The sequence below is a fragment of the Filicampus tigris genome, chromosome 9 (genome assembly GCF_054856515.1).
Source record: "Filicampus tigris isolate MCC_2025a chromosome 9, RoL_Ftig_1.0, whole genome shotgun sequence".
NCBI lineage: Eukaryota > Metazoa > Chordata > Actinopteri > Syngnathiformes > Syngnathidae > Filicampus > Filicampus tigris.
The window spans coordinates 21,673,426-21,684,485 of NC_141225.1; the positions used below are offsets into that span (position 1 = coordinate 21,673,426).

Sequence of the window (11,060 nt, forward strand, 5' to 3'; positions counted from 1 at the left end):
TACTACTTATTTCCACTGTAAAACTCAGTTAATGCACGCCGGTATTAGCTCGAGAAGCTAATCAGTGGCAATCCCATGTGTGCTGTGGTGTCCAAGGTTAATGTATATGTATAATATATTCTGGTCGCTTGTTGGTCAGCTGATTCATATCGCTGTGGCATTGTAATATTTGCTATACCCTCTTGCAGTAACTGAGGTCTGCATGATGCAATATTGGTGGAATTAAGTTGCGAGTAAAAAAAGGGGGGGAGACCACATGTTTTTTCTGTGTATTTCTAGCATCCGGGGAAATCCTTGCATCTCCAGGAAACGAAAAATGTCATGTTTGCTGAGTCATTAACTTGCCTCATCAAAGAGAGTGAGACATTTTTAACACTTCAAATTGTGCAATGATTTGTAAACGTGACACCCATACATGGTGACTGATCAATTTGTGAAAAAAAAAAAAAATGAAATAGAAGAAATTTTGAAATAAGAAGTTTGGGCGTGACACCAGCAATATTCAAGTTTTGTTTATGATATTGCGCCTCATCCTCAAAAAAAATCCAGAAAATAACTTTTACATTATATTCTCCCTGGTCTGTAAAGTTGCCTACTAGACACAAAAAAATACCAAGTGTGGGTCCCATAAAGGCTGGTGGCACAACAATTGACTTGCTTAGAGTTCTGGTGAGTGCATTCAAAGGGAACGAAGGTCAGCTCACTTATTTTTGATCCAACGAATGGTCATCTCGTCTTTTGTATGAGCTCATAAAGGGATAACGTTTCCTGCAATGTGTCAATGGATTTTTTTCATAGAGTCAGTGTCACTCAACGCACAAAGGAAAAAAAAAATCACATTACTAGTCCATCAAGGTCAAGGCTGATGGTATGGGAACATAGTTAATCTGCCCTGGAGGGGTTTGGGTTAATATGCAGCTGAACACCAAAGGACAACATGCACACTGACAATGGGCCAATAACTCTGGGACAGTGTGTCAATCAGGGGGCCCCCTCAGGAGGATTGACCTTACTGTGTTAACATCTGTTACATGGGCGCAGGATAATCCCCTTAAAAGTGTACACAATTGTCCTTGGCAATAAAAAGATATGATTTCTTGATCCTTGATGATTACATTTGTTCATATCATTTTACTATCTGCTCTATGTTTTATTTTGAATGATTTGAAATTGAACACAAATGTCCAAATTAAAAAGAACCCTAAATCATTTAGCTGAGACACCTTTCACTCTTGATGTGATGTTCTGTATCATCATTACGAGAAAATATTTTATACGAAGTGTCATCTGAAAAATAGCTAGAGGCTAATCTCAGTGGGAGCAGGGGGCAAACAGAGATTTTGTGTCATTTGCACACTGGGCTAAGCTTGCAGGAATCGTCATAAATGGGGGAGGGGCAGACAGCCACTGGGTGACTCATGATGCTTTGTTGAAAGCTTTTTGCACCACAAACTCATGCGCCTAAACACCCCCACAACCCCCAACCCAACAAATTACAAAACTATTCTCTATTGTGCTTTTTTGTTCTTTTATATAGTACATTTAATTTAATTACTAACTGAGGATGTTTACTGTTCCCCTCACTTCAAGTGCCTTATAATCCAAGTTGACCGTTTATCCCGGTCATTTCCTTGCTCCTGCAGTTTCAGTGGATCACTGCTTTCCCATTGTTCTGACAACATTGAAACCTCATCAGCGTGGCACTCCTTTCCTTCCCTTTCCCTAGCAATGCAGTCATTGCAAACTCAGCAATATGCTCTAAATCCAGGAGTCCTATTGACATTGCATGAAAAAAAATAAAATAAAATAAAATAAAAACAGTATGATACATTTGAGTATACTTACAGTAAATGCAATTATTTTATGCGGATTGATTGGTTGATTGATAGATTGATTGATTGATTACAGAGGTTCAATTAATTGGATAACCGAATAGGCTATCACAAACAATGAAAAAAAAAGCCTTTGAATTTACTCAATTTGAAAAAGTACATCAGCTGCACATGATTAATAAAATGAGTAAAATTGTTTTCGCGGAGATGATGAGTAAACTACGTCAATTTACCCAATTGCAGCCATGTGCGACTGAAAATAAAGAACTTGTTCTTCAGCGTTCGTCTACTTGCTATTTCGACAATGTACTGCCTATTGTATTGATTGTGGTCCCGCAACAGAAAGCGCTCCTCTATTGGCCAACAAAGCTGGATCAGGAGGAAAAGGGGGCGGGGCAGCGCGAAGAGATGATGGGACAACACCGGCAGATTGGAGTGAGCGCGACTGCTATCGTTGTTACGCCAAGACGGCCGGTATCTTTTCCTGGCGCCTAACTGTCCGATCTGCGATGAACTTCACTCGTGCGTTCATTCTGACAATATTTCATGCGTTGAGTTTCTTCGCATCGACGCTCGTGGTCGGCCGGCTGACACCTCGTGAGCACAAACAATAACAAGTGGGAGAGCCATTTGAGCACAACAAAAGACACAAGGTGAGAGACGTTTAGCTACTCCTCGTCATATTAGAGAGCATTCACAGACACTTAGCTTTGACACTAACTGCAGCAACAGGAGGCAATATATCACAGTATGATAAAGCGTTTTGAGCTTACACACGCACACATTTGTTGACTTTTATCTCCACTGTTTGAATTGGATCCCTGCAAAATGCGCCAATACAAAACTAAATGTGACTTTTCTGTGTTACTGTCTCATGGATTGTGAGAGGTATCTTGTACTGTCAGCTGGGAATTGTTGACATGTCAACATCAGTGCTTTGGTCACTGACAGCAGCTTGGGGGTAATGGTTGTGATGCACCATAAACACCCAGAAAAGAAGAAAGTTAGAATATGAGTTTGGTTTGCTTTTCAAGCGACAATCAGGCTTTTCAGGCTCCTCGTGTCAGCTGGTTTGCACTGTGTGAATATCCTGTTTCCCTGGACAAAACAAACAATGGACAGGCAGGAACGTGATATCCTGTATGGGTCTTGTGTCACTTTAAATAATAAAAATAGTGTGGTGCGGAGGTGTTTACAAAGTGGACTGAGAACGTCTCAACTCATAATGGTGGACATGGTTTCCCCAGTCCCACCACTTTCATTTGTTGTGACAACGTTTATCTGGAGGACTTCCGTGGGACAGGAGGTGTGAGGAACAAAGGCCCAATCTTGTTTGTGTTTACTGTAAGCAGTTTGTTCCTCTGTACTGTACTTTCTCTGAGATTCTTGCACACAGACTACAAATGCAGCACAGCTTTGTGTCAACTTTAGTCTGGGATGTTCGGCTGATTTTAATGCGGTCAGTGCTTCCAATTCAATAAAGCTAGCCCCTGGAATATTCCAGCACTGCTGTGAGGCCCGACACGGATACCGTATTTGCCAATCAGGGCCTGTTAACAACCTTGTCCATACTGTACAGCCTGAGTTGGGGAAGCTACTTGTAAAATGTAGTTAGCTACAAGATGTGCTACGTTAAACGTATAACTTAACTGCACTCTAGCGACTCAACAGACAAAAGGAGCTAGCTTAGCGACAACGAGATAAAAATAGCTTAGTTACCAAATATCAAATTAACTACTTCAATCGATCACAACAATTAACTTTTGTAGAGAAAATAACCTGCATAAATAATAGTCAGAGATACCAAAGTGTGCCAAATGTAACGTTTAAGTGCCGAGAGAACGCATTGAATAAGTCAAAAGTGAACTAAAAACAAATAAGCAGTCGATATTTTGTGAAAGTAAAATATACATATACAAACAAAATATTTAATGTGGTTTGTCTTGTAGCATGTTTTTTCTTTTGGTTGAGACACAAATATTCCTGACAAAATCATGTACCTGATGAAGTATCCAGAATATTTCTGAGATGTGACGATATGGGTTGGCACCTCTGAATATTTCTGCATAACATAAGCCACAGATATACTTATCGGCTTCATCTGTTCTGTCATTTTTCCTACCTCTTCTCATCTAAATTCACACACACGCACACACACCGCGTAAACAAGGTTATAGCTATAGTGCATATACTGTAGAAGGTGTTCCCAATTATTCGTATCACCCCTATTACTGCATGTGCAATAAGTCAGCATTTTCCTTGTCTTTCCCACACTTTTTGAGTACAATCAACTAAATGATCAGTTAAATGGGGGACTTTGTCAGTTGGGTTATGTGATACTGTTGTCGCACAGGTCCGTACAATTCATTGCATCAGCAAGAATATTGCTCTTGCCTTCTGGTTCTGACAGATGTCTTTCACTTTTTAATTGAAATGTGGAGAGAGGAAGCCAAATCTGCTTCTGCTTCCATGAAACAGTTTTTGTCATGTACAGTAATATATTTTGAATACTAAGGCCTATTTACTACAGTGGTATCTCAACCTACGAATGACCCGATTTATAACTTTTTCTCTCAAATTGTGAACAAAAATTGATATCGTATACTGTGAAATCACATACAAATGTCGATTCAGCGCAGTTCGCAAATGCACTTGCATCTACCGGTACATTTATGAACAGTGACATCACCATTGTGAGCAAAGTACGAGAAATGGAAAACAGAAATAAGATTCTTCTATCTGTATTTTCTTGCTGGAAGCTCAATTCACATTCAGGAGGACTGTTATTTGGCAGTGCATGTCTTTTTGGGTCAGTGATGATCAATCGGCTCAGCAGTACAAATCAATTCAGACCTTCCCAAGCAGGCATGGGTGTAGAGGTTGGTAGGGATGTAATAACGACAAAACATGTCTCTTCTTAATTAGCGTCAATGTTCTTAGTGCTTGTCCATATGTAATCACAGTCAATGTGGTTCACACCAAAAGTTGTGTCAACAGGAACCTGTTCCTCATTTGAGTTCAGCAGTGGGCAGACGCTATAGCTCTTCCTTGTTTCATGTCTGCTTTGTCTTCCCAGACAGGACATCCTGAGTTAAACAAAGAGTCAACCAAACACACGCATGATGACTCAATACCAACATTTACTTGTGTGCAAATACAATTGTGAGACTTTATAAAGCTGTTTTTTTTTTTTTAATTTCTGAGAGACTTGGTCCTTTTAACATGGACAGTAAATAATGACTTATGTAATGTTCTGTGTTTATTTTGTTCCCCGCTACAAAAAAGTTGCAGCAGGCCTAGGTTGGCTCCAACAGATTGTAATACCCCAGGGAGCCATTTGCTATATCATGAACAAAGCATTAAAATAATCTCCTTGTGGATGCATTCCTCTCAAATTAAAGAGCTCCATCCCACTTGTGAATTACAGCAGCATCTTAAAGGTTGAACACCTTAAAGCTCATTTGTAGGGCTGCCACTAATTATTTTAATAATAGATGAATGTGTTGAGTATTTTGTCAACCAATGAATCAGATAAAAAAAAAAAAACGTATTTTACCTTCCATCTCTTCATTAAAAAGCACACTGACAGTGTAGAAAATGCACATAGATAAATTATTTATGATTGTCGGAAAACAGGAAAATATGTTGATCTTTCTTTTCCAAGAATAAAAGAAAATGTTTTATTTTGATTCAACACAAAGATGATCAGTCTGCTGTGATGGAGGACATAAACATTTGGAGAGTATTTAATGTTTAGCTCGAAACGATGCATCAATTATAAAATATAATTTTCGATTGATTGACATTTGATTATTTGACAATCGATAAGTTGGCGATCAAGCGATTAATCACTGTACCTCTAATCATTTGATGTGTGACAAAATGTTGCCTTTGATTTTGTATTGCTTTTTGACAACAAACTCTCATAAAGCCTTAAGCTATCAGCGCACCTCACTCAAAAATTTAAACCAACATCTAAGAATTACATCTGACTGGTTCACTGTTTTTATATTTGGCTTTTTGCTCTTTTTTTTTTTTTTTTTTTTTTAAAGCAGTGTTTTTCAAGAGCAAGAAGGTCAGTCAGTCTACTCATTTAAAGCAGTATTTTTGTTTTGCAGGTACAGTACTGTATGTGCCTTTGTCAGTTTGGGATGCACCTAATTGCAGTGAGGCAAGCAAATGAAAATACCAAGACAGAAAATAGTACTTGCCTTGGAGCGTTGTGAGCCACAAAAGAGGTGGGCATATCTTGATCTTGATCATATCTATGATGCGTAGTTCTATCCACCCACTCATACGTCTGTCACTCTCACCCCATCCCACAGGTACAAAGGGAATGCAACGGGATGAGCTGCTATTATTACCTTCTTACTTATGAATGAAAAAAAATTCAGAAAAATTCCACTGCCTCAGGTCTAATAGCAATCAATACAGCTCAAAGCTTAAGGCCTCTTGTGAGTGTTTCTCACGTTATGTGCCAGAAAAGATGGAGGCAAGGTGGAGAGTCACCCTGGAGACTAGCAGGATGTTCTCTGTCTCGATCCCCTCCAGTCTGTTAAGTCCAGTTATTTCCTGTCTACTGTTTTTTCCCCTCCACCTTGACTTGATTTTTTTTTTTTTAAGGTTTGTCTGGATTACATCAGTGTTTCATGTTTGTGCATGGGCATCATTTAGTGGATGTGTGGGTGGAGCTTGTTTGTCTGTTAGTGCTAAGGATTCTTCATCCATGGAGGTTCATGTGAGCCTTTAGCGGTTTAATGCTGGAAACTAACACCTGTAATGGGAAATACAAACACCCACACACATCCATATACTTTCTATCAGCGTTTCAGGGGTCAGCAACAGTAGTAAGTAGTAGTAGTAGTAAGGCAGGGCAAATCACTGGCATTGTTGTTTTAATGATCGTCATGTATTTTAACACGCTAAAACAAATCAGGACAAAATATCTTCTAAGAATGACCAATGATTGTATATCGTCGCTGTCCTGTGAAGAACCTTCACTGCTTCAACGTGAAGGGGGGGGTGAAGTCATTATCACCTGCCTTGTGGGCCGAAACCAAGCACCCTGCGGGTCCAACATAAACGAAAGATGTACTGGAGGTGTTCAGCCACACTATAGTGTTGTGTTGAAAAACAGTACAGTACATATAGGCTGGCCTGCGATTCCACATGTCTACCCGATGTACCTTTTCTGTAGCAGCAACCATACCATACATTGTTTCTTCGGATTGGTCACATTTAATACTCACAACAGGTAACTGTGGAGTGGGCCTCTCTCTCTCTCTTTTTTTTAATTATCTCTAGGACAGGTTGAATGAAAGAGTCATAAAATGCATAAAAAAAAAAACCTCATCATGTCAGTAAAAAGTAGCATGAATGAAATCCTGCCATCAATTGCGAGTTAAATCTAATCATTTGCCCCCCTAAAAAAATGCGGTTATTCCGAGCTCATGTTATTGTGGTTGTTTATTTATAACGGTATCTTCTCCTTTTGAACAATTGACAAGGACAGGGAAGTAAACCTCACACCACTTTCCATTTTGTACCTGCACATATTATGTGATGTTTGGGAAATGTAACAGTGGAGAAAGCTGTTGCTTTATCAGTTTAGTTTAATGTTTTGTTGCATTGTGGGTGGCAGTTGAGCATATGCTTCTGTGATTATTACAGTGTAATTAGTTTAACTCTCCGGATGAATGATGGTCTGTGTGGCTAAAATGAAATTAGTAAAACCCCTCTGACAATACTACGCAACATGGATACAGCTTCATAGTTCATATGGGTAAGAGTGATTTGAATTGACAGTTTCCGATTAAATCAGCAACAACAAAAAGACAAACACATACATGTAATTAAGTGTTTTCTTTTGAAATGAGTAATAGTTAGATCCGTTTTTAGCTCTTATCACGCTTCTTTACTTTTATCAGTTGTAGCAAGAAGGCAAATAATCCTACTTTTTACAGCGAGGACCAAAACCAAATGTAAACACAAAATGGACATGTTGCCAAGGTCAAAGTTAATATTGTTCTAAATGGTCAATAAAGTTCACAGGGTGCGTTCAAATCTAACATAAAGCTTCTCCTGCTGGTGTTAAAATGAAAACGTAAGAAATGTAATGCTTCAGGGTAGGGCAGTCCAAAGTACGGCCTGGGGGCCAAATGTGGCCCGTGATCAAATTTCTACGGGCCCACGGCCTCTGGCATAAAATTAATAATGAGTGACCCGTCACTAGTATTGACCACAGTATAAAATACACAATTTTAAAAAAAAGCGATTTTATATTTCACCACCAGATGGCAGCAGACCTGTTGCTGCCCTGTCGGGTGCTTTCGGAAATACGCTCCGAGCGCGCTCTGGCTCTCCGAACACACCACTCTCAAACTCGCGTTAGGTGTCAGAGTTAAGACCTTGCTGCATGACCTTCGGTGTGGCCCTTTCCAGCCACTTTCTAAAATAATGACTGTAGCGAAGAAAAAGAAAGTTGGCCGAGAGGGCCGTTGCTTCGAGGGCAAGTGGAAATTGTCATTTTTTTTCATTGAAATACAAAACAACTGCGTCTGCCAAGTTCTCTAAGAGACTGTAGCTGTTTTCAAGGAATTCACTATCAAGAGTCACTAGCAGACGAAACATGCAAACTGCGACAAGGTGACTGGTAACGAACGCCGTGGAAAAATTAAAGCACCTGGAAGCTGAATGGTCGGCCCGGACACATTTTCACCCCGCCAAATCTGGCCATCTTTGCAAAATGTTTGGACACCCCTGGGGTAGAGTAAGACTAATAAGCACAGCTGAGAAATTTGCTGTACATGACACTATCAATTACTGAACAATGAAGAGCATTTATCACTTTCTGCATTTCTCTATTATTGTCAAATTTATTTGTGGTCATAATGACCTTGAAATATCAAGTTAGGTGCACAGTGAGCCAACATTGGTTATCTTTTCGAATTGCTTGAGGGACTTGACAGGCTTTTGTTCGCATAATTGGCTAATGTAATGTCACAAACAACCCCCCCCCCCAAAAAAAAAAAAAAAAATTACAGTTCAAGGCAATTTGACGTTTTTCTACAGTCCATAAGGCCACCTAACCCCAACCATTTTTCCAGTTGTAGGCCCAGAGCTGTGGCAGTTTTCCACACAGCGACTGTCTGGATTGTTATCTGGATCTTGTGTGGTCGGGCCTAATGAGCGTCCGCAGATGTTTGATTCAAATTATTTAAGTAGCAAACTGGAACGAGAGGCAAATGGTCTTTATGATGACACATCGTGAGCCACTCGGGCCGACTGGTTAGCGTCTGCCTCAGTTTTGAGGTTGTGGGTTCAAATCTGTATCTTTATTAACAGAAAGGAAAACTGAAAAGAAATCTATGCATGATCACTGTAAAAAAAAAAAAAAAAAAAATACAACTTAGAGCTAATAGGCTCGAACAAGAGCTAATTGCACACTGGCAATGAGAGCACCACTGCCACCTACTGTAGTGGAGGTGCAAGTACACGTTATTCTCAGTCGGCAAAAAAAAAGCATGTTGACATGTGCCCCACCTGGCATCGCACCGCTCCCTCCAGGAGGGCCCCCCCAGTATCTGAGAAGGACTACCCTAAATTAACAGTAATTCGCTGTGACGAGGCCAAAAGTCCAAATTTCATATTTCATCACACAATACTATTGGTCATTCCCCAATAGTACAAGGCTGTTATTTTTACACATTTGACCAATGTAAAGAAGTGATCTTATTCTTGATTAAGATGCTGAAGTTGTTCATTTGCATTACTACTTGAAAATTTGGTTTTAGAGTAGAATTTTGGCCTTGATTAACTTCAGACTTCCTAGAGAAGCCCAGTGTGGCAGCTCAAATATGTCAGGAGGAGCCAATAAATCATTATAACTGGATATATATATTTTTTAACTCCAGTGTAAGGAGGATTAGCAGGAACGCAATTCCAGACTACACACACACTCGGCTCTTGAGCTTTAGTTCCCCCCCTTGGCGAAAATTAAACAAATGGTCTTAATTTATATCACCTCTGAATCTAAACAGTTGACCTTATTTTAATGTGGGTCATGATGTGTTTCAGGTTGAGGAAAGTTTGGTAAAAGTAATCAAACAAAATCATGTGGACTGATTTCTGCTTGTGTCATTTGGACCGAATGTGGCCCTTTCTTTGGCATATGATATATATAGCGCGGATCACACAAGGGATTATTATTATTTTGCTCCCTTGAAACAAATGCAAATTTACAATCTCCCTAAACCTGAGGGTCAAAATTTTGGCTTCCCTGCTACGACCCTAAAGCATCTGCCATGTAATGATTTTCTGTAAATTCACAATGAATTACTGACATCCCTACTGTCATTTACTGCGAAATTCTTGACGGTGTGGCTTATGCTCACATGTGCGTCTGCAACAAATGTCCGTGCGGTAAACAAGGACAGTGGCCAAACATGGTTTCGGGATGCGCAGTTATAAAATTATTAATGAACACAGATGGCCCACTTTCATGTTTCGTTCTCTATTCTTTATGTATGACTACAAATGGTCCACCTAGGCAGGATCATGATCTTTGACAGCTGGCTTTCACCAGCTCCTGGCGAAAGGGTGCAAACGAGGTCCTGTGAGGCGCGTTACCCGTCTCGCACGTGTTTGCTTGCGTGAGTGTGTCGGCCATACAGCACATGTCTTGCTTTGAGCCTGTCAGATGTAGTCTCAGTACGTGCTGCAGCTTGTCAGCTGCAGGCTCCTGTGGATGACAGCTGTTTCTACGCTCCGCTCACTCTGCGCCTCACTCACTCACTCACTCACTCGGAGGCTTTCCCTCTTTTAAAACAATTAATCTGCCACTTACTCAACATGCTAATTGCCATCCTATTTGGAGATGAGCTTGGGGAACTGGAAGTGTGATGATCTTGGCAGTACATCTGCCTGGCATGACCTACCTTGTATTCTCAACAGATCAAGATCTTTTATTACAGGCGTTCAGGAGAGTGAGAGACAAAGGAGGGGCGCAATTTGGAGCAGCTCTCAAATCCAGGTCTCACAAGTGAAAATAAGGGCACAAGGATGAGCTAACAATGAACACCCAGATGCATAGTGATTTGAAACCCCCCCATTTTTATATCATTATTCACAACTTAACATTTGCCTTTTCTTTTTCAAACTGTAAATGGGGGAGCTACATTTCCCCATCTGGTGTTCCTAAATGGGTATTACCACAGCTCATCCCAACAG

At 40.2% G+C, this 11,060-nt stretch overlaps 1 protein-coding gene across 1 annotated transcript in view; it reads left to right on the forward strand.

Moving 5' to 3' along the window:
* The first annotated feature begins 2,240 nt into the window (after positions 1-2,240).
* Positions 2,241-11,060, forward strand: part of frmd4ba (FERM domain containing 4Ba) — a 35,874-nt gene continuing 27,054 nt past the window's right edge. The window contains exon 1 of the mRNA XM_086040440.1: positions 2,241-2,485. The gene's annotated coding sequence lies outside the window, so the exon portion shown is untranslated. The remainder of the gene's footprint in view (positions 2,486-11,060) is intronic.